This window comes from Pristiophorus japonicus, unplaced genomic scaffold, assembly GCF_044704955.1.
Source record: "Pristiophorus japonicus isolate sPriJap1 unplaced genomic scaffold, sPriJap1.hap1 HAP1_SCAFFOLD_495, whole genome shotgun sequence".
NCBI classification, from domain to species: Eukaryota; Metazoa; Chordata; class Chondrichthyes; family Pristiophoridae; genus Pristiophorus; species Pristiophorus japonicus.
Genome location: NW_027254401.1, coordinates 317,098 through 336,986, shown reverse-complemented (window position 1 = coordinate 336,986; position 19,889 = coordinate 317,098). Strand labels below are relative to the sequence as shown.

The following is a 19,889-nucleotide window of genomic DNA, read 5'->3' as shown; positions in this document are numbered from 1 at the left end:
TTGTGTGTGGGGGGAGGTCACGGTTAGATTGTGTGTGGGGGGGGGTCACGGTTAGATTGTGTGTGGGGGAGGTCACGGTTAGATTGTGTGTGTGGGGGGGGTCACGGTTAGATTGTGTGTGTGGGGGGGGTCACGGTTAGATTGTGTGTGTGGGGGGGGGTCACGGTTAGATTGTGTGTGGGGGGAGGTCACGGTTAGATTGTGTGTGTGGGGGGGGGTCACGGTTAGATTGTGTGTGGGGGGAGGTCACGGTTAGATTGTGTGTGTGGGGGGAGGTCACGGTTAGATTGTGTGTGTGGGGGGGGGGTCACGGTTAGATTGTGTGTGTGTGGGGGGGGTCACGGTTAGATTGTGTGTGGGGGGGGGAGGTCACGGTTAGATTGTGTGTGGGGGGGGGGTCACGGTTAGATTGTGTGTGGGGGGGGTCACGGTTAGATTGTGTGTGGGGAGGGGGGGGGAGGTCTCGGTTAGATTGTGTGTGGGGGGGGGGTCACGGTTAGATTGTGTGTGGGGGGAGGTCACGGTTAGATTGTGTGTGGGGGGGATGGGTCACGGTTAGATTGTGTGTGGGGGGGGTCTCGGTTAGATTGTGTGTGTGGGGGGGGTCACGGTTAGATTGTGTGTGGGGGGGGGTCACGGTTAGATTGTGTGTGGGGGGGGTCTCGGTTAGATTGTGTGTGGGGGGGGGTCACGGTTAGATTGTGTGTGGGGGGGGTCACGGTTAGATTGTGTGTGTGGGGGATGGGTCACGGTTAGATTGTGTGTGGGGGGGGTCTCGGTTAGATTGTGTGTGTGGGGGGGTCACGGTTAGATTGTGTGTGGGGGGGGTCACGGTTAGATTGTGTGTGTGGGGGATGGGTCACGGTTAGATTGTGTGTGGGGGGGGTCTCGGTTAGATTGTGTGTGTGGGGGGGGTCACGGTTAGATTGTGTGTGGGGGGAGGTCACGGTTAGATTGTGTGTGGGGGGGGGTCACGGTTAGATTGTGTGTGGGGGGGGTCACGGTTAGATTGTGTGTGGGGGGGGGGGAGGTCACGGTTAGATTGTGTGTGGGGGGGGGTCACGGTTAGATTGTGTGTGGGGGGGGGTCACGGTTAGATTGTGTGTGTGGGGGATGGGTCACGGTTAGATTGTGTGTGGGGGGGGTCTCGGTTAGATTGTGTGTGTGGGGGGGGTCACGGTTAGATTGTGTGTGGGGGGAGGTCACGGTTAGATTGTGTGTGGGGGGGGTCTCGGTTAGATTGTGTGTGGGGGGGGTCTCGGTTAGATTGTGTGTGTGGGGGGGGGTCACGGTTAGATTGTGTGTGGGGGGGGTCACGGTTAGATTGTGTGTGTGGGGGGAGGTCACGGTTAGATTGTGTGTGGGGGGGGTCTCGGTTAGATTGTGTGTGGGGGGGTCACAGTTAGGTTGTGTGTGGGGGGGGTCACGATTAGATTGTGTGTGTGTGGGGGGGTCTCGGTTAGGTTGTGTGTGGGGGGGGGGTCACGATTAGATTGTGTGTGTGGGGGGGGTCACAGTTAGGTTGTGTGTGGGGGGAGGTCACGGTTAGATTGTGTGTGGGGGGGGTCTCGGTTAGATTGTGTGTGGGGGGGTCACAGTTAGGTTGTGTGTGGGGGGGGTCACGATTAGATTGTGTGTGTGTGGGGGGGTCTCGGTTAGGTTGTGTGTGGGGGGGGGGTCACGATTAGATTGTGTGTGTGGGGGGTCACAGTTAGGTTGTGTGGGGGGGGTCTCGGTTAGATTGTGTGTGTGTGGGGTGGGTCTCGGTTAGGTTGTGTGTGGGGGGGTCTTGGTTTGATTGTGTATGGGGGGGTTCTCGGTTAGGTTGTGTGTGGGGGGGGGTCACGGTTAGGTTGTGTGTGGGGGGGGTTCTCGGTTAGGTTGTGTGTGGGGGGGGGTCTCGGTTAGGTTGTGTGTGGGGGGGGGTTCTCGGTTAGGTTGTGTGTGGGGGGGGTTCTCGGTTAGGTTGTGTGTGTGGGGGGGTCTCGGTTAGGTTGTGTGTGGGGGGGGGTTCTCGGTTAGGTTGTGTGGGGGGGGGGTTCTCGGTTAGGTTGTGTGTGGGGGGGGTTCTCGGTTAGGTTGTGTTGGGGGGGGAGGGGGTCACGGTTCGGTTGTGTGTGGGAGGGGGGGTTCTCGGTTAGGTTGTGTGGGGGGGGGTCTCGGTTAGGTTGTGTGTGGGGGGGGGTTCTCGGTTAGGTTGTGTGTGGGGGGGGGTCACGGTTAGATTGTGTGTGGGGGGGGGCTCTCGGTTAGGTTGTGTGGGGGTGGGGGGTCATGGTTCGGTGGTGTGGGTTGTGGTCTCTTTAATTTTTGTGGCTTTTATGGATCGAGTAATCAGGTCAATTCGTTGTTGGTTATTTTTGGGCCTAGAGATGATTAAAAGCCTCGGGCTAGATTTAACATGCGGCTGAGGGGGCGGGTTGGAGCGGAGGTCTTGTTGTTTCCAGGGAAGCGATTGGTCTCTGGATTTTGAAGGTGGTTGATTTTAAGTCGCTATTACCTTCTTTTGGGAAGATTGATTTATGTACTTTGATGTGCTGATTTTTATTTTTTTAATTTTAAATGTTATTAGTTGTTTTTTGTTATTTTTAAATTTATTTTAACAATGTCTTTTTGAGAGAGGGTTGTTTTAATGAGTCATTCAGTTGCAGGATGGGGAAGGGAGGTTATGTCCTTTTATGGTCTTAGCGGGTTGATCAGGGTCCTTGCCGTGTTGGAGGACAGCGTGGGGGGAGGAGGAGGGAGAATTTAGGAAGCACTCTTTCCTTTGATTGTTTTTTAATTATTTTCTTAAATCTTGTGTGTGTCATCATCATTGGGCATCCCTGGGAATCAAGGAAGACTTGCTTCCACTCTAAAAGTGAGCTCTCATTTGACTGAATCGTCAAGGATCCGCAAGATCCTACAAATCCCCTGGGAGCACAGACGCACCAACGTTAGTGTCCTCGACCAGGCCAACTTTCCCAACATTAAAGCACTCACCACACTTGATCAGTTCCACTGGGTAGGCCACGTTGTTCTCATGCCCGACACGAGACTCCCAAAGCAAGCGCTCTACTTGGAACTCCTTCATGGCAAACAAGCCAAAGGTGGGCAGTGGAAACATTACAAGGACACCCTCAAAGCCTCCCTGATAAAGTGCAACATCCCCATCGACACCTGGGAGTCCCTGGCCAAAGACCGCTCTAAGTGGAGGAAGTGCATCCGGGAGGGCACTGAGCACCTCGAGTCTCGTCGCCGAGAGCAAGAAGAAATCAAGCGCAGGCAGCGGAAAGAACATGCGGCAAACCTGTCCCACCAACCCTTTCCCTCAACGACTATCTGTCCCACCTGTGACAGGGACTGTGATTCTCGTATTGGACTGTTCAGCCACCTCAGAACTCATTTTACGAGTGGAAGCAAGTCTTCCTCAATTCCGAGGGACTGCCTACGATAAACAGTCCAATATGACAATTACAGTCTCTGTCACAGGTGGGACAGATAGTCGTTGAGGGTAAGGGAGGGTGGGACTGGTTTGCCGCACGCTCCTTCTGCTGCCTGCGCTTGATTTCTGCATGCTCTCGGCAATGAGACTCGAGGTGACACTCGAGGTGTGTGTGCACGTAGTGGTTCGATGGCAATAGTGTTCTGTTGGGTAGGGTGGGGGTGAGGAGGTGAGGGGGGAGCAGAGAAATCACAGTCCCGCAGAAAGCACTTATCCCACTAGTTCTAAATAGCAGTACAATTAGAGCTGGTACGGAGAACATTTTTTGTTAAGAACGAAGAGAAATGAGAGATCGGCCTTTTTTTTTAAAAAGGAAAAAAACCAGCACAGTGGTTTGGAAGTGTGGAGAGAGAGAGAGGGGAAGAAGTCTCCCAAGGGTGGGGGGGAGAGAAAAGTAAGGTGGGGGTTTTTCCGGGGGGGGAGGGCGGATTTATACTCACTTCACGATCCATCGTCTAGGTGGTTGATTGTAGTCTATAGGCCTAATATTTCACCCTTACTGGGGCTTCATCAGAGACCAGGAAAAGCAAGTGGGTCGGGGTTCAAGGGTCAGAGGGTATCAGATCGATAAGCTTACAGTGAGAGGTTATGGAGGGTTTCGAGCTCCCTACCTTCCACCAGGTCAGTCGGAATGAGAAGGCTGGGAGGTGGGAAAGAAACTATTTAAACCTCCTCCCTCTCAGTGATGAGGTGTTAATTGTGTGCTTTGTCTGGTGTTATGGTTCTTGCTTATACTCCTGTGTGTTGTCTCTGTGTGCTCAGTGGTGCTCCCTGTTTGTTAGGTACAAATATGGAGCTCTGGCCCCTTTTTGTTCGTGTTTGTGCATAGTGTGATGCTCACCTGGTTGAATTTCCGTGGTTGGGGTTTTTTGTGGGGGTCTAATGTTTTGATTTACTGACAGTTTGTTTGTTTCTTTTAAGTCTTTTATCCCATTCTTCCCTTACTTCCTGTAAATTTTTGTTTTTTGATTTTAATAAATCTTTTTTTTTTAATTAAAATTTTTTGTTTTGTACTTTTTTAAAGTTTTGTTATAATTTGGGGGTTAGTTCTGTAATGTTTTTGTTATTACCGTCTTCGTTCAATCCAGTGTTTTGTTTTATTTTTGGTTTGGTTCCCTACGTCGTCTGTTGTCCCCGATTGTTGTACACCCTTCTGTTTCCTGGTCTGCCCAGGGGAGGGCGGTTTAGGCCTCTGTTTTACACACAGTTCTGTTTAGTTCCTGTTTCCTTGAGGAGGAGGAGGGAAGGGCTGGGAGTTGATTAAGGGGCATTTAGAGTTAGGTCTTGGGGTTAGGATCTGCATTAATATGTTTTAGGTTAGGGTTCAGTCTTGGGGTCTATGGTCTGGGGTTAGGATTGGGTTTGGGAGCTGTGGTGTGGGCTGTGCAGGTTTTGGTTAGGGTTCGGTTTCTGGGGTTTAGGATCCAGAGTTAGGGTTGGGGTCTGGACTGTTATGTTTTATGTTGGGGTTAGATTTTAGTGGGGTTAGGGTCTTGGGTTAGGGTTTGGTTTTGGGGCTGGGGTCTGTGTTTACAAGTTTTAGGTTTCGGTTTATGTGGGTTGGGGTTTGGAGTTAGGGTTAGGTTTTGGGGCTGGGCTAGATTTAAAGGTTACAAGGTTTAGGTTTATGAGAGTTAGGGTCTGGAGTTCGGTTTAGTTATTTTCATTGTTTTAAATTATTCTAATTAAGAGTATGTTTCTTCCTATTCTGGTTTCTTCTTTTTGGTAAATTGGATTCTCTGTTAAGGTTTGGAATTAGTTTTAGTGTTTATTGTTAGTCTGGGAACTAGGATTGGGTTTAGGGGTTATGGCTAAGGCCTGGGAGTTAGGCTATTCTGTCATCTGGGCTTGGGTATATGGGGCACATGATCAAACTCTCCAGGGAATGCCAAAAAGGGCCCATAGCCAACTGTGAAGAGGATTTTAAATGCCTTCATTGTCAATACACAGGTCAGTAATTGGGGCAGGTAGATGTGAAATGAAATTTAATGCAGAGAAATGTGCTGCGATAGATTTTGGGAGGAAGAAAAAGGGAGGAAATGTACATTAAATGGTAAAACTTTCAATGGAGTAAAGGAGCAGCGAGATTTAGGGTTGTAAGATTCTAGCTAATTCCTTGTCTTGTTAAGGATCGAGAGCCTAGTGTTAGAACAGAAGAACATAAGAAATAGGAGCAGGAGTAGGCCATCTGGCCCCTCGAGCCTGCTCTGACATTCAATAAGATCATGGCTGATCTGATCCTGGCCTCAACTCCACTTCCCTGCCTGCTCCCCATAACCCTTCACTCCCTGATCTTTCAAAACTCTGTCTATCTCCACCTTAAATATATTCAATGATTATCAGCAACTTTAATATCTTTAGAACTATAATTTGAGCAGATTCTCTGTGTTCTACCACATCAGAGTAAAGATACAAGTCCCGCGTGTCCACAGTAACTGACACCAGGTCAGCCCACTGGATGGAACCTCGGGTGCCCTGAGTTTGATCTCCAGTGTCTCCAGTCCCGACTGCCGCCTTGCATCAGTCTCCCCTCACTTTTATACCCTGCACTGATCCACCTCTGGCACCGGACTCTCCTTTGGCTTCTCTGCTGGGTTTGGGCAGGAAGTGAGGAAAAGTCTGCTGGAACTTCTCTAATCTGTGATTTACAAGGACACTTTCCTTGGTTCCCAGCAGTTACTTTTCTTCACTAATTTTGTCATTATCCTTAAACTCCCCTGCCCGATGTTAGTTGTTATTTTTTATAGTTTCACAATTATAGGTATAAACATCACACATTATAATCTAAACTATTGTGTTACTCACTCTGGTTTAAGCTTACATTGTGATTACTAACAGACAAACCCTGTTCGTTCCCCTGATCTGATTACAGATTACAACAGTGGGTTCAGTGAATGGAATGTCTTATCAGTGTTGCCATGGCAACCTGTCTGCAGTGAATCGATTGTTTGAGTTTCCAACTCAGACTAAACTTCTCTCTCCCATGATGCACATTATATCAGCCAGTTTATGTCTGTGTTTTAGCCATGCTATGTTAATATGTTTAAAATCTACAAGGGTTTCAGTTGGACAAATCTTTAAAAGTCAGAGGACAAGTTGATAAAGTGGTTAAACAGCACATGGTCCTAGGTTTTATAAATAGGGATGTGGAGTACAAAAGGGCAGAGGTCATGTAAACCTGCACAAATCATTGGTTAGGCTGCAGTTCGAATATTGTGTCAGGTTTTGGGGATCTTACACCAGGAAGGATGTCGAGGCCATGGAGAGGGTGTAGAGAGATTCACTGAGATGATACCAGGGAAGAAAGGCTTTAGTTATCAGGGGAGATTGGAGAAACTGGGGCTCTTTTCATTAGAACAAAGGGTAATTGGAGATCGGAGGGAGGTGTTCAAAGTTTGATCAGGTAAATGAGGAAAAACTATTTCCACCAGTCGATGAGTCAGTAACTCGAGGGCATCAAATTCAAATCATCACCAAAAGGCTCAGACCCAGGGAGGAACTATCAAGCACACTGTACAACAATGTTCGGGAAACTCACTGTCCCTCCGGATCTGTGTCCAGGGGAGGTACTGATGGGTTTCTCTTATCTTTGGGTTAAATTTTGTTCTCATCGAGGTGATGGATGTCACTGCCATGGAATAGTGTATTCTGAGCACCAAGTGTCTGCCTGAAACACTCTCCAGTCAGGTACAGCACGAGGTTAGATACAGTGTAAAGCTCCCTCTACACTGTCCCATCAAACACTCCCAGGGCAGGTACAGCACAGGATTGCTGCACTGTCAGTGTTGCCATCTTTCAGATGAGTCATTCAAACGAGGCCCCATCAGCTCTCAACCAGATTATCTGGCCATTGCTGTTCATGGCAGCTTGCTGTGTGTAAATCATCTGCTGCATTTCCTATACTACAACAGTGAATGCACTTCAAATGTACTTTGGAGTTGTTAGCGCGAATGTACCTTCCAAGAATCACTCGTCACTCAGGGTCGGTCCATACATCACAACGGTTTATTATGCCGGCGGGGAGATGAAGCAACTGGTGGGTCCAGGTACCTCTCTCCGCCGAACAAAGGGTTTCATGGATTTTTATATGTTTTACAACAGTTTACTGCAGTTACATCAGCCCATTTTGGCCGGACACTATCCAATCATATTCATTATAGATTACATATAGATTCAAATCGACCAATAGAAGTGGTCTCTAACCATTATGTGACTGCGTGATTGTCTCATGTGTTACTAAGGATTATTCATGGTCTTGTGACATGGTCTGGCCCCCCCCCCCCCCCCCCCCCTTATCTTACTGTCCTTGGGCAGTCTCCTTATCTTAGTCCTGTTACAGAGTCGTATTGTTCTAACATGGACCAGGACGTTTCGTCTGTGGCCTATTAGCCCGTTGATTAGGGACATCTGCAGAGCTCATGTGTATCCCTGTGTGAGAAAACAGCCGTTATCAGTAACTAAGAATGCAGCTTCTTTCTGCTGGCTGAAATCCCTTGGGGCTTTACTAAACCACAAGTAGCCATCTTTATACATTTTACACATGCATTTAATACGACAATTACATCTTTCATTCTAACATCTATGCTACAAGTGCTGTTGCCCGAGGGGAAAATCTTTCTCAATAACAGTGTTGTTGTACTTCATTGGCTCTAAAGCACTTTGGGACATCCTGAGGTCATGTGAGGTGCTACATAAGGACAGGTCTTTGTTAAATGAAGGAGAAAAGTTCCAAAAAAGGAACAGTTGGTAACAGGACAACAATTATTCTTCTCTTATATTGGAGAAATCAAGGAATGGACACACTGTGTGTTGGAACCAAAGCTGATTTATTTGTCAGATATCCAGAAAATTAAACTCCAGCCCAGTTACAGGAGAAACACAGCCCGATTGTCAGAATGAACACGGTTCAGTCCCAATGTGATTCACAGCAGAATACAAACCCTGCAGTCACTTGTGAACTCGCTGCTGTTTCAGCAGGTCGGATGATGTAGTGAATCCTTTCCCGCATTCAGAGCAGGTGAACAGCCTCTCCCTGGTGTGAACTCGCTGGTGTGTCAGCAGGGTGGATGAATCACTGAATCCCTTCCCACACACGGAGCAGGTGAACGGTCTCTCCCTGGTGTGGATACGTTGGTGCATCATCAAACTATTTCTGCTTTTAAAGCTCTGCTCACAGTCAGAACATTTAAAAGGCCTCTTATTGGTGTGAATAAGGAGGTGCATAGTGAGCTGAGATGACACAGAGAATCCCTTCCCACACACGGAACAGGTGAACGGTCTCTCCCCAGTGTGAACTCGTTGGTGTATCAGCAGCTCAGTTTTGGTTTTAAAGTTCTTCTCACAGTCAGAATATTTAAAAGTTTATGGCGGCCCAGGGGCCCGGAACTTTTAAAGCATTTCCCGCAGTCCGAACATTTGAAAGGTCTCTCCCCAGTGTGAACTCGCTGGTGTGTCTTCAGGTGGGATGAATTAATGAATCCCTTCCCACAATCAGAGCAGGTGAATGGCCTCTCCCCAGTGTGACTGCGTCGATGAATTTCCAGCTCTGGCAGGTAACTGAATCCCTTCCCACAGTCCCCACATTCCCATGGTTTCTCCATTGTGTGGATGTCCTTGTGTCTCTCCAGGTTGAACGATCAGTTGAAGCCTCGTCCACACACAGAACACGTGTACGGTTTCTCCCCACTGTGAATGGTGCGATGTTTTTTGAGGCTGTGTAACTGGTTAAAGCTCTTTCCACAGTCAGTGCACTGGAACACTCTCACTCGGGTATGTGTGTCTCGGTGCTTTCCCAGTCACACTGATGTTTGAAATCTATTCCCACAGACAGAACAGACAAACATTTCTCCTTCCACATTCAAAGGCCGATGATATTTAGGTCCTGATGCATCGAGTGACTCTGTCAGATCTTGACGTGATGTTTGGTTCCAATTCCCCGTCTGTAAATCCTCCCCTTCTAAAACCCTGTAAAAGGAGTTTACAAAACTCACTACTGAAAGGGCAGGATAGAAATTCAGAATAGACAATTCTAGTTTCAATGAAACATTCTTTCCTCTCTTGTTCCCCCAAAGCTGTAAATCCCCATCCCACACACTCTCCCTCCTCCCGGAGCTGAAAGCCAAACCCATCGCACCACCTCCATCATTTCTTTCTTCTCGCTGTTTTTTTCCTCCCCTGAAGGTGCTGACTCTGGCTGGGTTCAGTTCTACACTCACTGGCTCCCCTCCCTCCCCTCCCCTGAAGGTGCTGACTCTGGCTGGGTTCACGTCGACAATGTATTCTATGAGTATTCTGAACACCGAGTGTGTGCCTGAAACATGTTCTGGTCAGGTACAGAGTAAAGCTCCCTCTACACTGTCCCATCAAACATACCCAGACCAGGTACAGCTCAGGTTAGATACAAAGTAAAGCTCCCTCGACACTGTCCCATCAAACAAGTAGAAAGTGAATTTGAAGTCAGAGGAAACAAGCAAGACAAAAGGGTAAAATAAATTGAAAACTCTTTGTCTAAATGCACGTAGCATTCGTAACAAAATAGATGAGTTGACGGCACAAATAGATCTGATAGCCATTACAGAGTCATGGTTGCAAGGTGACCAGGACTGGGAACAAAATATTCAGGGGTATTTGACAATTCAGGAGGACAGACAGAAAGGAAAAGGAGTTCTGGTTGCACTGTTAATAAAGGATGGGATCAGTGCGTTAGTGAGAAACGATATTGGCTCAGAGGATCAAGAGGTTGAATCAGTTTGGGTGGTGATAAGGAATAATAAAAGGAAAAAGTCACTGGTGGACGTAGTCTATAGGCCCCTAACAGTAGCTACATGATTGGATGGAATATAAATCAAGAAATAATGGAGACTTGTAAAAAAGGAATGGCAATAATCACGGGTGATTTTAACCATCATATGTTTTGGTCTATGTATTTAAGGAAGGATATACTTGCTTTGGAGGCTGTTCAGAGAAGGTTCACTAGGTTGATTCCAGAGATTAGGGGGTTGACTTATGAGGATAGGTTGAGTAGGTTGGGCCTCAACTCATTGGAGTTCAGAAGAATGAGAGGTGATATTATTGAAACTTATAAGATAATGAGGGGGCTCGACAAGGTCGATGCAGAGAGGATATTTCCATTCATAGGGGAAACTAAAACTAGGGGACAAAGACTTAGAATAAGGGGCCGCCCTTTTAAAACTGAGATGAGGAGAAATTTCTTCTTTCAGAGGGTTATAAATCCATGGAATTCTCTGCCCCAGAGAGCTGTGGCGGCTAGGTCATTGAATATATTAAAGGCGGAGATAGACAGATTTTTGAGCGATAAGGGAATAAAGGGTTATGGGGAGCGGGCAGGGAAGTGGAGCTGAGTCCATGATCAGATCAGCCATGATATTGAATGGCGGAGCAGGCTCAAGGGACCAAATGGCCTACTCCTGCTCCTATTTCTTATGTTCTAAAACACTTCAAGGGCAGGTACAGCACGGGTTAGATAGAGAGTAAAGCTCCCTCTACACTGTCCCATTAAACACTAAACCCAGCCCATAATGAGCAGGGCTCAGGGAGGTTGGTTGCTAGGCACTGCAGTGATGTCATAAAGCAGGGCCATTCAGCCCAGCTGGTCCTCTCCTTGTCCCTTTAAAGGTGGAGAGCTGGGACATCTTGTCTCAACACACATCCCCCCTGTTCATACTGAGAATCCCTGGGGAAGGCCCAAGGTCCAGAGTGTGGAACACAACCCAGGGGGAAAAAGGAGGAGAGAAGGGGAGGTAAATCAAGGAGTCGGGACTGAGGGCCACCAAGCTTCAGTTTTAGAGCCTGTAGACTTCAGATGGGAAAGAGTGAGTTCAGTAGTTTCAGGATCCAGGGAGAGAGCAAGGCACAAGGCACATTGCACAAATTCTTATTATTTTATCCTTCTCTCCTCTCCTCCCCTGAAGGTGCTGACTCTGGCTGGGTTCAGTTCCACACTCACTCGTCCCCCTCCCTCTCCTCCCCTGAAGGTGCTGACTCTGGCTGGGTTCAGTTCTACAATTACCAGTTTCTCTCCAATATGTGACCCATGTGCCCAATCTCCATGTATGAACCTCGAGAGTGAGTGGCGACAGGCTATTCCACTGTCCTCGCCTGAGGCCTCACACGTGCATTTTCCAGCAGGGTCACTGGACCCTCCTCCCAATGGCTCAGTGGGTAAAGGTATGCCCAGTGTGACAGTCATAGGAACAGGAGGGGCCCAGGTTTAATCCTGTCCGTATTTCCTCCCCTTCTAATCCCCTGTAAAAGCTGTTTACAAAAGTCATCACTGTAAGTAGGAACATAGGAACAGGAATAGGCCATTCGGCTCCTTGAGCCTGTCCCACCATTCAATGAGATTGTGGCTGATCAGTATTTTAACTCCGTCTACCTGCCTTGGTTACATCGCCATTAATACACTTGCCTAAGGACAATCTATCAATCTCAGTTTTGGAATTTTCAATTGGCCCCCAGCCTCTGTTTTATGGGGAACAGAGTTCCAGATTTCCACTAGGCTTTAAGAACATAAGAAATAGGAGCAGGAGTGGGTTAAACAGTCCCTCGAGCCTGCTGTGCCATTCAATAAGATCAAGGCTGATCTTCTACCTCAGCTCCACTTTCCCGCACTATCCCCGTATCCCTTGATTTCTTTAGTGTCCAAACATCTATTGATCTCAGCCCTGAATACACTCAACGACTGAGCATCCACAGCTCTTTGGGGCAGAGAATTCCAAAGATTCACAACCCTTTGAGTGAAGACATTTCTCCTCATCTCAGTCCTAAATGGCCGTCCGTTATCCTGAGACTATGACCCCTAGTTCCAGACTCTCCAACAAAGAGAAACAGCCAATCAGCATTTGTGTGAGGAAGTGCTTCCTGACATCACCCTGAACGGCCTGGCTCTGATTTTAAGGTTGTGAGCCCTTGTTGTGGACTCCTCCACCAGAGGAAATCGTTTCTCTCCATCCACCCTATCAACTCCTTTAATCTTAAACACCTCAATTAGATCATCCTTTAATCTTCTATATTTCTCACCATTTACAAACATCATCACTGTACGTACAGGATCATAGAACCACAGAAGTTTACAGAATTGAATGAAGCCATTCCAGCCCATCATGTCCGTGCCGGCCGACAAAGAACTATCAAGCCATATCCCACTTTTCAGCTCTTGGTCCGTGGCCTTGTAGGTCGCGGCACTTCAAATGCATATCCGAGTTCGTTTTAAATGCAACGAGGGTTTCTGCCTCTACCACCCTTTCAGGCAGTGGGTTCCAGACCCCCACCACCCTCTAAACCTGCTACCACTTTAAACCTACGCCCCCTGGTTGTTGACCCTCTGCTAAGGGGAATAGGTCCTGCCTATTCACTCCAACTAGGCCCCTCATAATTTTATACATCTCAATTAAGTCTCCCCTCAGCCTCCTCTGTTCCAAAGAAAACAACCCCAGCCTATCCAATCTTTCCTCATCGCTAAAATTCTCCAGTTCAGGCAACACACTCGTAAATCTCCTCTGTACCCTCTCCAGTGCAATCACATCTTTCCTGTAATGTGGTGACCAGAACTGCATGCAGTACTCTAGCTGTGGCCTAACTAGTGTTTTAAACAGTTCAAGCATAACCTTCCTGCTCTTGCATTCTATGCCTTGGCTAATAAAGGCAAGTATTCCATATGCCTTCTTAACCACCTTATCTACCTGTCCTGCTACCTTCAGTAATTTGTGGACATGGCCTCCAAGGTCCCTTTGTTCCTCTACACTTCTCAGTGTGCTACCATTTAATGTGTATTACCTTGCCTTGTTCGCCCTCCCCAAATACATTGCCTCACACTTCTCCAGATTGAATTCCATTTGCCACTGTTCAGCCCACCTGATCAGTTCATTCATATCTTCCTGCAGCCGACAGCTTTCTTCTTCATTATCAACCACACAGCCGATTTTAGTATCATCTGCAGGGTTCTTAATCATATCCCCCACATTCAAGTCTAAATCATTGATATATACCACAAAAAGCAAGGGACCTAGTACTGAGCCCTGCAGAACCCCACTGAATACAGCCTTCCCGTCATACAAACACCCATCGACCATGACCCTTTGCTTCCTGCCACTAAGTCAATTTTGGATCCAACTTGCCACTTTGCCTTGGATCCCATGGGCTTTTACTTTTGTGACCAGTCTGCCATGTGGGACCATCAAATGCCTTGCTAAAATCCATATGCACTACAGCAAACACACTACCCTCATCAACCCTCTTTGTTACCTCCTCAAAAAATTCAATTAAGTTAGTCAGACCCGACCTTCCCTGAACAAATCCAGGCTGGCTGTTCTTTATTAATCTGTGTTTTTCTAAATGAAGATATATCCTGTCCCTTAATGCTGGGGTATATAGAGACCCAGCTAAGAGAGCCCTATACAGCAAGCGCCTCACAGCCAATTTGGCGTGCCTTGATGACCCTGAGATGCTGAATACCACGCGCTTGGTCTGCCCTCCAGGTCTCTCGAACCAGTGAAGAGACACTTGGTCACTCAACCAGGAAACATCAGGACTGGTTTGATGAAAATGACCAGGAGATCGAAGAAGTAATAGATCGCAAGCGCAAAGCATTTCTGAGCCTCAAGCAATATTCCAACTCGGGAGCTGCAAAACAACATTACAGATGGCTCAAGGCTCAGGTCCAACTAAAAACGCAGGACCTAAAGAACAGGTGGTGGATGGAGAAAGCACAGGAGATACAACAACTGGCCGATAGTCACGGTATGCGAGGATTCTTCACGGCAATCAAGGCCACCTACGGTCCAAACTCCCAAGGCCCTACCCCACTCCTGGCCAAGAACGGGGAAACACTCATCAAGGACACCGAGGCTGTCAGGGCCCGATGGAAGGAGCACTTTGAAGATCTCCTCAATCAAGACTCTGCCTTTGACTCGAGTGTTCTCGACTCCATCCCGCAGCATGCGACCCGCCACCAACTCAGTGAAACTCCAACGTCGCACGAGGTAGGCAAAGCCATAAAACAGCTCAAGAACAACAAGGCTACGGGTGCGGATGGAATCCCTGCTGAGGCGCTAAAGTATGGCGGAGAGGCACGGTTGGCACGGATACATGACCTCATTTCTCTCATCTGGAGGGAGAGCATGCTGGGAGATCTCAGAGATGCAGTGATTGTGACCATTTTTTTTTAAAAAGGGGACGAATCCGACTGCGGCAACTACAGGGGAATCTCCCTGCTATCAGCCACTGGGAAAGTTGTTGTTAGAGTTCTCCTCAATCTACTTCTCCCTGTGGCCGAGGAGCTCCTCCCGGAACGACAATGTGGATTTCGTCCCCGACGGGGCACAGCGGACATGATCTTTGCAGCGTGACAGCTGCAGGAAAAATGCAGGGAGCAGCGCCAGCCCTTATACATGGCCTTTTGCGATCTTACAAAGGCCTTTGACACTGTCAACCATGAGGGTCTATGGAGCATCCTCCTCCGTTTCGGATGCCCCCAAAAGTTTGTCAACATCCTTCGCCTGCTTCACGATGACCTGCAGGCTGTGATCCTTATCAACTGATCCATTACAGACCCAATTCACGTCCGGACCGGGGTCAAACAGGGCTGCGTTATCGCTCCAACCCTCTTCTCAATCTTCCTCGTTGACATGCTCCACCTCACAATCAACAAGCTCCCCGCTGGAGTGGGACTAAACTACAGAACCAGTGGGAAGCTGTTTAACCTACGCCACCTCCAGGCCAGGTCCAAGATCACCCCAACCTCTGTCGTGGAGCTGCTGTATGTGGACGACGCCTGCGTCTGGGCACATTCTGAAGCTGAACTCCAGGATATAGTCAATGTATTCACTGAGGCATATGAAAGCATGGGCCTTACACTTAACATCCGTAAGACAAAGGTCCTCCACCAGCCTGTTACCGCTGCACAGCACTGCCCTCCAATCATCAAGATTCACGGCGCGGCCCTCGATAACATGGACCATTTCCCATATCTCGCGAGCCTCTCATCAACAAAGGCAGACATTGATGCGGAGATTCAACATCACCTCCAGTGCGCCAGTGCAGTCTTCGGCCATCTGAGGAAAAGAGTGTTTGAAGACCAGGCCCTCAAATCTACCACCAAGCTCATGGTCTACAGGGCTGTAGTAATACCCGCCCTCCTGTATGGATCTGAGGCATGGACGATGTATAGACGGCACCTCAAGTCGCTGGAGCTATATCACCAATGATGTCTCCGCAAGATCCTGCAAATTCCCTGGGAGGACAGGCGCACCAACATCAGTGTCCTCGACCAGGCTAACATCCCCGATCTTGAAGCACTGAACACACTCGATCAACTTCGCTGGGCAGGCCACATAGTTCGCATGCCAGATACGAGACTCCCGAAGCAAATGCTTTATGCAGAGCTCCTTCATGGTAAACGAGCCAAAGGTGGGCAGCGGAAACATTATAAGGACACCCTCAAAGCCTCCCTGATAAAGTGCGGCATCACCACTGACACCTGGGAGGTCCTGGCCGAAGACCGCCCGAGGTGGAGAAAGTGCATCCGGGAGGGCGTTGAGCTCTTCGAGTCTCAACGCAAAGAGCGTGAAGAGGTCAAGCGCAGGCAGCGGAAGGAGCGCGCGGCAAACCAGCCCCACCCACCCCTTCCCTCGACGAATGTCTGTCTCACCTGCAACAGGGTCTGTGGCTCTCATATCGGACTGTTCAGCCATCAAAGAACTCACTTTGGGAGTGGAAGCAAGTCTTCCTCGATTCTGAGGGACTGCCTATGGGGATGATTCCTGGTCTATCTTTGTCCTTTTCCATATCCAACCTAAATCCAACTGAATTATGATCACTACCACCAAAATGCTCTCCCACTGATACCTCTTCCACCTGCCCAGCTTCCGGTGGGTTGTAAATCTTGGAATTCGCTGCCTCAGAGAGCTGTGGAAGATGGGACATTGAATAAATTTAAGACAGAAATAGACAGTTTATTAACTGATAAGGGAATAAAGGGTTATATGGAGCGCAGGGAATTGGACCTGAGTCCATGATCGGATCAGCCATGATCGTGTTGGGTGGCGGAGCAGGCTCGAGGGGCAGTATGGCCTGCTGCTGCTCCTATTTCTTATATTAGTTTGTGCTTCTGGTCTTCACTCACTAATTAGACACTTCCAGGGCAGGTACAGCATGGGTTCGATAGAGAAAATCTCACTCTATACCTTCCCATCAATCACTCCCAGGGCAGGTACAGCATGGGTTAGATAGAGAAAATCTCCCTCTATACCTTCCCATCAATCACTCCCAGGGCAGGTACAGCATGGGTTAGATAGAGAAAATCTCCCTCTATACCTTCCCATCAATCACTCCCAGGGCAGGTACAGCATGGGTTAGATAGAGAAAATCTCCCTCTTTACCTTCCCATCAATCACTCCCAGGGCAGGTGCAGCACGGGTTAGATAGAGAAAATCTCCCTCTATACCTTCCCATCAATCACTCCCAGGGCAGGTACAGCACAGTTTAGATAGAGCAAAGCTTGCTCTGCAATTACCATCAAAAACTCACAGGGCAAGTATAGCATCATTTAGATACAGAGTAAAGCTCCTAGATACACCATAAAGCTCCCTCTACCCTGGTCCGTCAAACACGCCCATGGCTGGTACAGCATGGGTTAGATACAGAGTAAAGCTCCCTCTACACTGTACCATCCAAAAACTCCCAGGGATGGGACAGCTCGTGTTAAATACAAAGCAAAGATCCCTCTACATTGTCCTAGCAAGCATTCCCAGGGCAGGTACAGCAAGGGTTAGATATCGAGGAAAGCTCTCTCTACACTGTCCCATCAAACATTCCCATGTTGATACAGCAAGAGCCAGATACACAGTAAAGCTCCCTCTACACTGTCGCATCATACACTCCCAGGGCAGGTACAGCAAGGGTAAGATACAGAGTAAAGCTCCATCTGCACTGTTCCTTCAGGGGAGGAGGGGGAGGGGAACCAGTGAGTGTAGACCTGAACCCAGACAGAATTGGTGGTGAAAACTGGGAGTCGAGGAGAAACAGTCTAGAAATGTGTGTTGATTTGGATTTCAGCACAGCAGGAGGGACAATGTGTGGGACAGGGATTTACAGGTTTGGAAGAGCAAGAGTGGAAAGAATGTTCCATGGAAACTAGATGTGTCTATTCTGAATTTCTGTCTTGTACTGACCGTGATGAGTTTTGTTATCCCCTTTTACAGCGTATTAGAAGGGGAGATTTTCAGACAGGAAACACAAACCAAACATCACGTCAAGATCTGACGGAGTCAATCGATTCATCAGGACCTGAATATCATCGGCCTCTGAAAGTGGAAGGAGAAATGTTTGCCTGTTCTGTGAGAAAAGATATCAAACATCAGTGTGACTGGAAAGGCACCGAGACACACACACCCTAGTGAGAGTGTTCCAGTGCACTGCCTGTGGAAAGTGCTTTATCCAGTTACACAGCCTGAAAAATCATCGCACCATTCACAACTGATTGTCCAACCATGGAGAGTCACAAGGATACCCGCACCATGGAAATGTGGGGACTGTGGGAAGGTATTCAGAAAACCGTGAGAGCTGGAAATTCATCGACGCAGTCACACTGGGGAGAGGCCGTTCATCTGCCCCGTGTGGGGGAAGGGATTCACTGGGTCTTCCCAACTTGTAACTCACCAGAGTGTTCACACTAGGGAGAGACCGTTCACCTGCTTGGAGTGTGGGAAGGGATTCACTCGGTAATCCAACCTGCTGACACACCAGCGAGTTCACAAGTGATTGCAGGGGTTGGAATCTGTTGTTATTGGTGCTGTTAATCACATCCCGACTGAACCACGTTTATTCTGACAGTTGGAGTTTGTTTCTGCTGATGTTAATAACCCTACAACTGGGCTGGACTTTAATATTCTGGATATATTGCTGATTGTGTTCTTGGGGCTGCAGTGTCCATTTAAGAAATGCTGTGTGTTATCTTTCCCCTTAATTCAGCGACTCTCAACAGAAATTTAGTTTGCAATAAAATTATGAACTTTTACTTTAATCCTAAGTTGATCTTTGGTACAAAATCTACAATAGTATGAAAGTTTCCACTGAAGAACATCTCCAATTAGAAAGAGCTGGCTGACAATTCTTACTGACTTGCACATTACACACAGTGGCCCCTCCATTATCCACAAGAAGGGGAATGGGAATTGGTGGGGAATCAGTGTCCCCAAATGTTGCCCCTCCCGTCTGGTGTAGCAATCCCCTCGGCACAGGAATAGAGACAAGTCCAGACCAAAAGTGTACACAGTACTCCAGCTGTGGTCTTACCAACGCCCTGTACAGGTGTAGCAGGGCTTCCCTACTTTTATACTCCATCCCCCCTTGCAATAAAGGCCAGCATTCCATTTGCCTTCCTGATTGTTTGCTGTACTTGCATGCTAACTTTTTGCATTTCATGTCTAAGAATGCCCAGATCTCTTTGTATTACAGCATTTTGTAATCGTCCTCATTTAAATAATAATTTTTTTAATTTTTCCTACCAAAGGGGATAACCTGACATTTTACCATATTATAGTCCATCTGCCAGATTTTTGCCCACTCACTGAGCCTATCCAAATCCCTTTGTAGATTATTCACGTCCTCCTCACAACTTGCTTTCCACCCATCTTTGTATCAGCAGCAAATTTGGCTGCATTACACTAAGTCCCTTCATCCAAGTCATTAATATAAATTATAAATAGTTGAAGCCCCAGCACTGATCCCTACAGCACACCACCAGTTACAGTTTGCCAACCTGAAAATGACCCATTTATCCTAACTCTCTGTTTTCTGTTAGTTAACCAATCCTCTATCCATGCTAATATATTACCCCCAACCCCGTGAGCTCTTCGCTTGTGCAGTAACCTTTTGTGTGGCACCTTATCGAATGCTTTCTGGAAATCCAAATGTATGACATCAACGGGTTCTCCTTTATCCACTCTGCTCATTACATCCTCAAACAACTCCAGCAACTTTGTCAAACATGATTTCCCTTTCATAAAACCATGCTGACTCTGCTTGACTGCAATATGATTTTCTAAATGTCCTGCTACTTCTTCCTTAATGATGGGCTCCAGTATTTTCCCAATGACATGGTAGGCTAACTGGTCTATAGTTTCCTGCTTTCTGTCTCCGTCTCTTGAATAGGAATGTAACATTTGCGGTTTTCCAGTCCGCTGGGACCTCTCCAGAATTCAGGTAATTTTGGTAGATTACAAACAATGTATCCACTATCTTTGTAGCCGCTTCTTTTAAGATCCGAGGATGCGTGCCATCAGGTCCAGGGGACTTGTCCATTTGTTTGCTTAGTACTTTATCTCTAGTGATAGTGACTGTTTTAAGTCCCCCCTCCCCCCACCACCACAATAGCTCCTTGATTATC

At 47.8% G+C, this 19,889-nt stretch overlaps 1 pseudogene; it reads right to left on the bottom strand.

The window, feature by feature from the left end:
* LOC139253656 (zinc finger protein 585A-like) overlaps positions 1–19,889 on the bottom strand; it is a 55,512-nt pseudogene that overhangs the window by 34,979 nt on the left and 644 nt on the right.